This window comes from Equus przewalskii, chromosome 1 (genome assembly GCF_037783145.1).
Source record: "Equus przewalskii isolate Varuska chromosome 1, EquPr2, whole genome shotgun sequence".
Classification (NCBI taxonomy): domain Eukaryota; kingdom Metazoa; phylum Chordata; class Mammalia; order Perissodactyla; family Equidae; genus Equus; species Equus przewalskii.
The window spans coordinates 123,353,524-123,364,775 of NC_091831.1; the positions used below are offsets into that span (position 1 = coordinate 123,353,524).

Sequence of the window (11,252 nt, forward strand, 5' to 3'; positions counted from 1 at the left end):
GAAAAACCGCAGCGTCAAATCACAGCATTATCTTAATTATCAAATCTCCTTGGCCATGCAAATACCCCGCTTGAAGCTGAGCAGGACGATGGAGAAAATCGAGAGAGAGCTATAGATTTGTCTGCGAAACTGGGGCCCTGGCTAGTGAGAAACAGCCTGGTGGAGGAGAAGCGATTTTAATTCACATGGTGACTCCACAGCCATTTAATTATTTTAATTAGGCTTAATTAGTGGTAAATTTACAATGATATGCTTGATACCTGGCATTAAATCTTTCATGCATAAATGTTTTGTTAAAATGAGAAAAAGGCAAGTGGCATTTCGCCAGCAATTACTGCTGAATGTTCTAATGAAGGATTAGGCTCCTCGGTGATTCATGACGACGGGCGGGCACCAAACTTGTCTGTGAGGCACCAGGCACACCATAACTCATGTGCTCCCACCCGCATCATTGCTGTCCTTGTCGCTTCAGAGCACCTGCTTTGGGTGAGGGCTGGGACAGTGGGGGCAGGGGGAGATTTTGGGGTGCTGGCTCAAAGCCCCCAGACCTCTGTGTGTGAGGAACTCCAACTTGCCCCCAGAGCGGCTTCATCTGTGGTACATGGAAAGTAACAGTGACAGGGAGTCAATGTCACAGAGTGGGGTGATTGTGTCTCTGTGGCCCTGGCTAGTTTGTGAGCACCTGGAATTGTGCTGCATGCTCTCTGTGCCTGGATGGAGCCTGGAGCAGAGCAGGCCTGCAGGAGGCTTGGCTGGAATAGATGGGAGCCTGCGTAAGTCTTTGCTGAGCTGCGCTGTGGTCCAGCCTGGGACTAACTATTCGTGGTGGTAACTACAGCTCATTTGCCAAAGAGGCAAAGTCTAAGGTGTGTCTTTCTCTGAGCTGCAACAGGTTGCAGTTTGTGCGGAGTGAGTTTAGAGATCCTGACAAGATGTCCCCACCCTTGTCCTGCCCAGTATCTGCCCTGCTCCTCCCTACCTGCGATTCCCTTACCAGGGCACGAGGACTTGCTCCCCACACTCAGAGACCAGCTCCAGCTGCCTCCTTCCCGCTAAAGGGGAAACACAGCCACTCCCACCTGGACTAAGATGGAGGCGCCAGAGAAAGCCAGGTGGACACAGGGGAGGGAGCAAGGACAGTAATGGAGAAAGCCAAGCAACCTGCCAGCCCTGCCACTTGACCCTGAACACCCTAACACCCGACTGCCTGGCCTTGGCCACATGCTGGTTCAGTCCTTGCCAGAAGTGGGAAGTCCCCCCCTACCCCCATGTGACCCCAGGGGGCCATTTGCATGTTCGAGCTTCACTTCTGAACTCCTGGCTCACTTGGCAGCTGCTCCTGCTCCTCCCCTGGAGGCTGAGGCTGAGCTTAGCATATCAGCGATGCTCTCCTCCCGCCCTGGCCTCCCGCCTCCCTTCTCTCAGTCCAGCACATGATCCCTAGTCACCTGCCCACCCCAGGCTCCTCCGCACTCTGCTCCCTTCTCATTAGCTCAAGCTCCTCTTAATTCAGCACTAATGCCTTTGGCTCTGATTTAACCGTTTCCCTGGAGAGTCCTGATGTGATGTTTCTTAAGCCCATTTTGCATCGATAGTCTACAGGGTTCTGTTTCTTGGTTTCAGGCTCTTAATGGGCTTTCAGAATTTTCTGCCTCGGCTTTTCCTCCCCTTCACAAGAAAAGATATGATTATTAATAAGGAGACCTTTTTCTCTTAATTAGTGTTTCATTTTACTCATTTAAAGGAGTGTTTGTACAGCCAGGTGGGTGTTTCTCTCTTCAGTCACTGCTTGCATCCAGTAGAATGGAAGTTCCACGAGGACGGGGGCCCCATCCGTCTTGTTTCCCGTTTCCCTCTAGTCTGCCACAGTGCTTGGCCCACGCAGGGCGGGCAGGGAATCTCTGTTGAATCAGTGAAGGATGAGATCCTGCCCAGCATGCATAATCACTTCTCCAAGGGAGCGGGTATTCAGGGCTCCATCTTTGAATGTTCGAGAAGCTATCTCCCACTGCAATGCTGGAACACAGTATGTATTTGTTGGGTGGGGAAAACTTACATACACACACACATGCATACATAATTCTGTTTGTCCAACAGGGCAGACATTAACACCCTAAATAATGCCCCATATTTATCCTGAGGCTTTGTTTACCCCTGAAACAATGGCACACGCCCCAAGATGTATGGTGCTTCTCTTTGAGAAACAATGATTTTGGGCTGACCAGACTGGATCATGGTTGAGCCCAGAAGGTGGGAGCCCCGGGCTAGGGACAATAGGGAAAGGAGGGGACCTTTCAGATGAGGGGGAAGAGCGACGAGACGGTGAGGGGAGGGGATCAGAAGCTACTCCCAGTGAAGGAATTTGAAGCCCCTGAGGGGTCATTTCATTGCAAGATGGAGCAGTTTCCCACCCTCCACTCTTCTTAGTAGGTCAGATAATGTGGAACTAAGCAACGCTCTCCTCTCCAGGTGACAGGCAAGGTATAAACACAGGAGAATGCTCTGCCATAGATGCAGTAGGGCCAAGATTCACAGACTACAGGATGGAAGCTGCTGGAAGTTCAAGAAGGAAGGGTGCTGGGAAGAAGCAAAGGCTCATGCCACTTTCTGTTTCATAAAATACAATGATGGACATGCAGTAACTGCGGCAGAGGGAACCCACGTTTACTTTCACTCTCTCCCCAGACCCTACTAAGATAACAATAAAGGAATAAAAATAAAAGCACAAATCCACATTGAGCAAGAGTAAACGGTGATGACATCACACAGGAGATTCCGATAAGATTTTTGAGGCTGGGAGGTAAAAGAAGTGGTGGCAGAGAACTCAAGAGATGGGAGTCAGTCAGGGCCTCTGTAAAGGCGAGGGAGTGGTGGCGGGCTGGGGAGATGAGATGGGACAAGCAGCTTCTCACTAGGGAAACCCAGAAAGACTCCGGAGCTGGAGGCCCCAAGGACCCCTGGAGGCCGGGTGTGGGGTGGGGATGAAACAGCAGAACCGGTAGGAATATGTAGTACGTGCTGTGGTGTATCACCCAGGTGCTCCCTCAGGACCCATTTCCCCAGCTTCTGGGAATGCCGTTGGTTGACAGCTCTCAAGGAAAGTTCCTCACCAGGAGTTAGCCTCAACCAAAGAGAGCACCTTGCCCAAGGTCACATCCTCTCCCGGGGGGAGCCACACATCCAATGACGGGTCAACGCAGGGGTACAAAGGCCCCACTCCCTTCCCCGAAGATGGGAACACTCTGAAGGAGCATCCCGGCTCCAGAGATTCCTGTGGACCAGCTGAAGTCCTTGTTGCCGTGGTACCACAGTTCAACTCCCCCCTCTGCCAATGTTATTTCCTTCACTCCTCCCAGGTATTGATCCCAAGGGCACTCTCAAATAAACCTGCTGAATACGTATCTCTGTCTCAGAGTCTACTGCCCAGAGAACCTAAAAGGTTTGCTGCCAGAAGTGGTGCAAAGGAGCAGACTCTGAGATGGAATTGTGGAGCGGGGTTACCTACCGCTGGCTGCCTGGCAATGAGGACTCCAATGTAGTGGTGATGGAGTATGGATATGGTAGTGGAGTACAGATAAATCCTGGCGTGCTGTCTTGGTGCAATTGTTAAAACTTTCATTAATTGTGCATGGGAATGGGATGGCAATGGGAGGTAATATCCTGATGGGGGCAATATCTGAGACATTTGAGAAGTTCTGGGGAAGCAGTAATTATAAAGACTATCAAGTTAAATGGCTATTGCTAAGGGCAATCAATGCATTGGAGAAAGAAATAAAAGGCTGAGGGTGATTAATCACCAATTAAAGGCTAAGTCTGAAAGTGAGCCCAATTGGCAGCATATGAAAAGACTTCTTCGACTCTTGCAACTGGAGGGCAGGAAAAGCTGAGGATCAGATCCAGGACTTAATTATAAGGGTAGCAGCACTCTAGAGGAGGTTGAATTCTTGACCTCAGAAAGTCTGTCCTGCCAAGGTCAGGGCCATGATTGGGAAGAAGTGGGACTCTGAGAACAGGCTGGAGCCGTCTGGGTTGACGTGCTCAAAAGTCTTGGATCTTCAGATCCCTCTGGACTTTGTGAGCCCACAGCAGTAGAACTCCTCTTTCTGTTAAAAGATCGCACTCTTCCCTTGCTTGAACTTGGTGCAAAGGCCTCTCCTTTGCAAGGCAATGCACAATTTTCTCAGGATCTACTCCCCCTCACCTCCTGATCACCAGCCCAATCATGGCACATCTTTTGGAGTGGGGGCATATAGGGAGGCAGGTAATAAATGGAGTCTTGACCCAGGTAACTCACAATGGGTCAACTAGGTCTACAGACCTACCCATTGTTCATTTCCTAGACTTCAAATGTATATTGTAATGGACATACTTAGCAGTTGGCAGAACTACTCCTTGACATGTGGGGTGAGAGTTATTGTAGTGGAGGAGGCCAAGTAGTGGAAGCCTCTAAAACTGTCTCCTCACCAAGAGCCAAGGCAGTAAATAAAAAACTATCACATTCCAGGGAGAAAAGAATAGATTCGTCTAGGTCTCTAGACCTAGAGGATGTGGGAATGGGAAAGGTGGAGAATGGTCTGCATCATTTCCCCTTTCAATTCAATAGTCTGACCCCCCCCCCCCCAACTTAAACCAGACAGATCTTGGAGGATGACAGTGGACTATACGCAGACTCAAATAAGTGATAACCCTAATTGCAGCTGCTGTGCCAGATGTGATCTTTGTTGGAGTAGATTAACATAGCCTCAGGTACATAACATATGGCCACTGATTTGGTGAATGCCATCTTTTCCAGCTCTATCAGGACTGAGGATCAGAAGTATTTTACACTCGCTTGGGATGGATAACAGTATACATTTGTGATTTTAAACCAGAGCTGTGGTAACTTTCCACCCTCTGTCACACTTTAGTCTGAAGGGACCTGGACCACCTGGCCATTCCACAGCTTACCACCTTGGCTCACTCTATTGATGACATGATGCTACTGAGACTGAGTGAGCAAGAATCGTGGAGGCTTTGGTAAAATATGTGCTTCAGAGTTTGGGAGGTCAAGCTTACAAAGATTCAGGGCCTGGCCACAGGAGTTTTTAGAGGTACAGTGGTCGGGGACCTTCTGGGACATCCTCTTCCAAGTAAAGGACTTGTTAGTCACCTTGCATCTCTCATCATTAAGAAAGAACTACAACCCCTATTAGGCTTCTTTGCGTTCTAGAGTCAGCATATTATGTGCTTGGGAACACTGCTCTAACCCAACTACCATGTAACATGAAAGGCTGGTGTCTTTGAATGGGGTCCAGAGCAGGGCAGGGTTCTATAGTAGGTCCAGGCTGCGGTGTAAGTGGCCCTGCAATTTGGGCCATACCGCTTGGAAGACACTATGATCTTAGAGGCATCAGTGGTGGGACAAGATGTCACATGGAATTTCATGGAATTTATGGAAAACACCAATTAGAGAATCACAATGTAGACACACAGGATTCTAGAGTAAAGCTGTTCCAACTGCAGTGGAGAGTGACACATCTTCTGAAACTCAGCTCCTGGTGTCCTTCTGGGCCCTAGTGGAGACAGAGCACCGAGCTACAGAGCATCAAGTACAAGTGTCCATGTAACCAGAACTGCCCTTTGAGAGCCGAGTTTTGTCAGACCCATGCAGTCATAATGTCAAGTGAGCCCAGCAGCAGTCTATCATAAGAGTGAAGTGGTACTTCTGGGGTTGGGCATGAGCAGGTCAGAGGGAGCAAGAAGCTGCATGAGCAGGTGGTTCAGACCTTACGTCATACCTCACTGTTGCATTGGCTCCTCTTGCTAAGCTCGCATCTATGGTTGCACCTGTGACTAGGCCGTGGAGAAGAAGGCCTCAGTTTGGCTCCTGGGTGGATTGGCTAGGAAGCTGGATGCAGTTGAAAATGCACTGCTGTTCTGCTGCAGTCCCACTACAGTTCGGCCGCGGGTGTCAGTCCTTCCAGGCTGTGCATCTGGCCACCTACTTTGTGTGGAGACAGAAGTGACGTGAGGCAAAAATGGAGAAGGACTCATCCATGGGCAGTGGCCATACCCCCAGTAGATGGAATTGATGGTTCTGAGAGCCCAGGAGTGGCAGAGCCCTGCCTATCATCACTCCCATCCACCACATCCACATGGGGAGTTTAAGGTTCTTTTCACTGAAACTTTAGGCTTAGCATGTGTCAAGGTCCTGGCTTCTGGGGGAGCATGCTTCCACTGGAGACACAGCAAGAGTTCCATTAAACTTCAGCCTACGACTGCTGCCTGATCACTTCGGGCTCTTTGTGCCAAAGACCAGTAGGCAAAGAAGGAGGTCACCACCCCGGCAGGAGGAGCCAACTGATAATCAGGAGAGGGTGAGGCTACTCATAAAATGGGGGCATGGAGGGCTACAGAGGCACTCAGGTGATCCTCTGGGGTATCTCTTGGTGCTCCATTGCTCAGCCTCCACAGATAACTGACAAGAGCAACCTCCACAGCTTGAGAAGGGCATGATGACAAGGGCTCAGGTTCTTCAGGGATGAGGGGCTGGGTCACCTCCCCAAGTTACCCATCTGGTCCAGCACAAGCACTCCCCAAGGTGAGATAAATCTAGAAAGGGGAGTAGAAAAAAAAGATGAGAGATAGCGTAACAGCCTTGAGACCAGCTTCAGTGATGGTGGGCATGTGGGTGAGGGGCATAACTTTCTCCTTCTGTGTTTCCCCGGGAAAAAGAACCAATCAGAATCCTAGAGGGCCCTGTGAAGGCAGGTCGCTGGAGCAGTGCGGGGTGCATTGCCGTGGTTGCGGCGGTGTGCTGCCCTGCTGCCCCTCAGCCTCCAGCTTCTCATTTCCCCAGCTTGCTGAGGGTATTGGTCACTCTCAGCTCAAGTCTCTCTCCAGGAATTGAGCTCTTAGTTAAAGAGAATCCTCTTGCCTAAGGCCACCAGCCCTCTCCGGGGAGAGCCCCCTTCAGATGACTGCACAGTGAGGGAGCAGGAAGGCCCAGCCCTCTTGTCTGGGAACAAGGCAATTGTGCAGGACCGTTCCAGCTCCAGGGCTCCCTGGGATCTGCCGAGTCTTCTGTGCTGGCTGCAGTGCCCCTCCTCGCTCTGCCCAGTCCTGCTTCCCTCACTCTGGGCGCAGTGACGCGTCCCACGGGCACTCCCCAGGACACTTCCTGCAGGCGAAACTCAGCGTCTGTGTCCCAGGTACTCGCCTGATATGGTGTGTAACAGAAAAAGTTAGACCATGGGTTTCCTTCCCTCTCAGTGCCACCAAGCCACTATTTCTCCCCCAGCCAGCAGAAGAGAGCTTCCCTCTTGGAGAGACTAAATGGGAGAGCCCTGGCCCGAGGGAAGCAGGCACCAGTGCAGGTGGGACTGAGTGCAGGTCTGGATAGTGATGGTGGCACCCTCTCTGCCACTTGGCTCCCAGAATTCTGGAGGCCAAGCTTGGGGTCCCCTTCTCCCTCTTCCTTCCCTCATGGCAGAAGGTTGGACGATTGTTTTTCTGGGGAACCAGCAGACCCAATAGATAATTATTCCAGATGCTGGCAGGTGGGAGTACCACAAAGAATGGGCTGGTCTCCCTCTCATCATCCTATAGTGAAACCACCCCCCAGGCGCTGAGAGCATCGCAACCCCGCTAGCATCTTGTGAGGAAGTATGTATATAAGGACAAGGATTTCAGCTATCGGAGGACCGTCTCTAACTTGAAAGACAGATGTCAGGATGGAACCCATGGAAAGGGAACTCAGTAGAAAGACAAACAACGTAGGCAGGAAATGAAAACTTCAAATGAAAAAGCACGATCTCGGAGAGGTAAGTGAAGACATGCTGTCTATGCAACAAAACCAGGATGCCATACAAAAGGAGCAGTCAGAGAGGCTCTGGAAATTACAGCTTCCATAGCAGAAGGAAAAATTGTGATGGCCAGAGGAGGGGAAGTGTGTGTGTGAGTATGCATGAGTGTGAGTGTGTGCATGTGTGTGTGTGTGTGTGTGAATGGGTGTATAAAAAATTAAATCCTCATTTTCCATAGAAGGAAGATTTTAGATTCATCTAATTTTTTTTTAGATCAAGAACTGGAAGTGTAAACATTTGACTTTAGAAATACGAAGAAGACATAGCTAAAAAACAGTGGTTGCCTCTAGGTTTTTGGAAATCAGGGCTGCGAGGGCGTGGGGCAGGGGTCTGCTCTTTTCACTGAAAGCCTTGTTGGAATTATTTGGCAGTTTAAATTATAAACTTGTATTACCTTGTGAAAAATGCAAATTAAATTTAAAAATTAATGACAGTGGGATTTGAAATCTGAACAATTTGGGCTGCGGTCTAAATTTTGCCATCTACTCCCTGGGTAACCTTAGTAAGTGCCTCAGTTTCCACATTTATAAAATAAAGACCAGGAGGCTTGCTTTTCAGGCTGTTCTGAGAATTCTGCCAGAAAATGAACGTGGAAGCAAGTTTTTACCTGGAAAGCTCTGTACGAAGGAAGGTTTTCTTACCGCTGGATTTGGCCGGTGAAACAGGCTGTGTGGTTGTGCTTTTTGGACGGCCGCGTTCAAAAAGGCAAATCCCTTTTGGTTGTAAGACTTTAAGTGCCTCCTTCTGAGACAGATTGTCTCATCAGAAAGACTAACATATCTGGATGATTTGCAAACCAGCCACCAGCTAAATCTGCCGCCTCCTGAAATAGTTTTGGGATATCTCTAGGACAGGCCCAGCCCCAGACACATTCATGAAGGCAGCCAAGACGTCTCTGGCATCCCCACTCCCTCCTGGCCTGCAGTCTCTCTAGCCCCCACCTCAGACACCCAGGACCCCTGCACCCTACTCTCCCCCCCCAGTCTTCCCTTTCCGAACAAAACCTGCTCTCTGGGAAGAAGACAGAACAGAACCAAACGGCAGGGATGTAATTGGCCGATGGTAGCTTATGTCAAACTACCCTTTTCCCAGGAGAATATGTATTTAAACATGGAATAAAGTATCAAGCTAAACAAATAAAGCTCTAATTGTGAATTAATGCAGAAACTAGACCTTAAAGAAGTATATTTTTGGAAGTGATGACATCCTAGTTCTTCTAAAATTATCTCACACACATAAATAGAGCTGGAATCTCTATTTCCCCATAGAGGCGGCCCCCTACATGATGGACCCTGTTCTGAAGTCCCAGACAGGGTTTGTGTACTTTAAATTCACAGAGTCCTGGGACTTCATGGTTAGTCCTTGGAAGGAATCTTCTCAACTGCCTTCCTGGTGCAAGAAGTCCCTTTCCAGCGTCCCTTGACATGAGATCATTCCTTCTCTATGCCAGTGGTGACCTTCTTCCTTCAAGGTTTGATCTCATGCAGTTGTTGGGTGGTCTTATTATTAGAAAAGACTTCTGGGGGCCGGCCCTGTGGCCTAGTGGTTAAGTTTGGCACATTCCGCTTCGGCAGCCTGGGTTTAGTTCCCGGGTGCAGACCTACAACACTCATCAGCAGCTGTGCTCTGGTGGCCACCCACATACAAAATAGAGGAAGACTGGCACGGATGTTAGCTCAGGGTGAATCTTCCTCAAGCAAAAAAAGAAAGAAAGAAAGAAAAGGCTTCCTCTTACCAATTTAAATTCCATCTTCCCTGATGTTACCTCCTTGGTCCGATTTCTGCCTCTGAATCAAAAGAGAACAGCAAGCAGAGCCTCCTTCTCCACGATGGCTCTTGGTTTATCTGAAGACGTTGTTCCGGTTCGCATTTTCCAAAGTGTGTCCCACTGAACACTAGTTCCAAGGGATGTTGCTAAGAGGTATGCGATGAGATGGTTGGGCAGTCAAACAGGTTTGAAGAATGCTGAGCTAATTGAAGTTACACAGGTTTCTTAACAGCAGGACTTCGGGGCCCTTTAATAAGCTAACACACCAAATCGTGCACTGAGAATGGGATTTAGAATGCTATGTTTTTCAAACTTGTGTAGCCTTAGAATGCTCCTTTAGTGGGTGTCTTATGGGATTAGTATTGGGGAATACGGCAGAACAAACTCTGTATTGCGAGTCACTGGTGTGCAAAAGCCAGCTTCTACTGACTCCCAACAGCCGACTGTGCACATCTCTCCCCAACTCTGCATTCAGTGATGGCACATTGGGAGCTTGAAATTGGCCACAGTGGGAGTGATGACACCACAGAAACTGGCAAATGCTACAAATCAAGGCTCTGTATTCCCAGAGAGCTGACTGTTAAACATTTACCGGTACACCATTCAATCAGAGGCCTTGTGGAAAGCCACCGCCTACTAGACCCGGGATGAGTCACCCTGCCTCTCTGGGTGTCTGCCCTTCTCCATCTGAATTTGTGAACTCAACCGTCCTTTTCTGCTCTGAGACCCTGTGACTCCTCTCAGAAGGGTCTTCTAGGTTCAACATACCCAGTCCATTAGCCCATTTTTCGTACGCCATGATTTCCAAGTCTCTCACCACCCTGGCTTGCTGCTCAAGACCAATGACCTCCATGTGGTCAATTTCCCTTTCAAATAGAAGCTTCTGGAAGGAGACCTCATCCTCCTGCTGTGGCCGGGACAATGTGAGCTGGTGAGCTCTGGAGCACCCAGGTAAGGGTCAGTATCTACTGTGAAACCTTGAGTAATTAGACTGTCTGTGCCTCAGTTTCCTGAGCTGTAATCTTGGTAAATAATGGTACTTAGCAATATGATTATTATCAGGATTAAATAAAAGAACATATGTAAAGTGCTAAGGATAGTGTCTGGCACATAAAGGACAGCTTTCATAACTTGTTGTTGCTATCAGTGAATTACAACACTCTTTCCCATGGCCGTAGATGCCCTTGGTGCCCTGCCCAGATCCTCTCTGCCTGGCCAGTTCTCTCAACCCACAGATGTTGTGAGTGTTCAGTGGTAACAGCTCACCACTGCACTCTTCTCTGGAGCATCTCTCTCAGCAGACCCGTCTCCTCTACAAGAGACACCTGAGGGGTCACAGTCTTCTCCCACCTCCCCTCAGGGTCAAGCCCACAGCCAGTCACTGACTGACACAGGGATACAAAAGCCTGACTTCCCTGGGGGACAGCTCCGTGATGCTGTTCGTACTCCAGAACTACCTGAGATCAGACTTCAGCTGGGTTCCAGCGGAAACCAAGTCTTTGTTTAGCTTCATCTTCTGCATCCCTTACTTTCTTACAGCTTTCTCTGGAGACCACTTCCTCCATAAATGAAGTACACAGGAATACCTGTCTCAGGCTCTGCTTCTAGGAACCAGACCTAAGATACCCACTGAGCCTGGA

The 11,252-nt window shown here is 49.2% G+C and overlaps 1 long non-coding RNA gene across 1 annotated transcript; it reads right to left on the minus strand.

The window, feature by feature from the left end:
• Positions 1–1,716: 1,716 nt before the first annotated feature.
• Positions 1,717–10,967, minus strand: LOC139083702 (uncharacterized). Its single transcript, XR_011540615.1, has 3 exons — positions 9,580–10,967; positions 5,778–6,591; positions 1,717–2,016 (listed from the first exon to the last, which is right to left on the minus strand). It is a non-coding gene; the product is annotated as an uncharacterized lncRNA (long non-coding RNA).
• Positions 10,968–11,252: the final 285 nt, after the last annotated feature.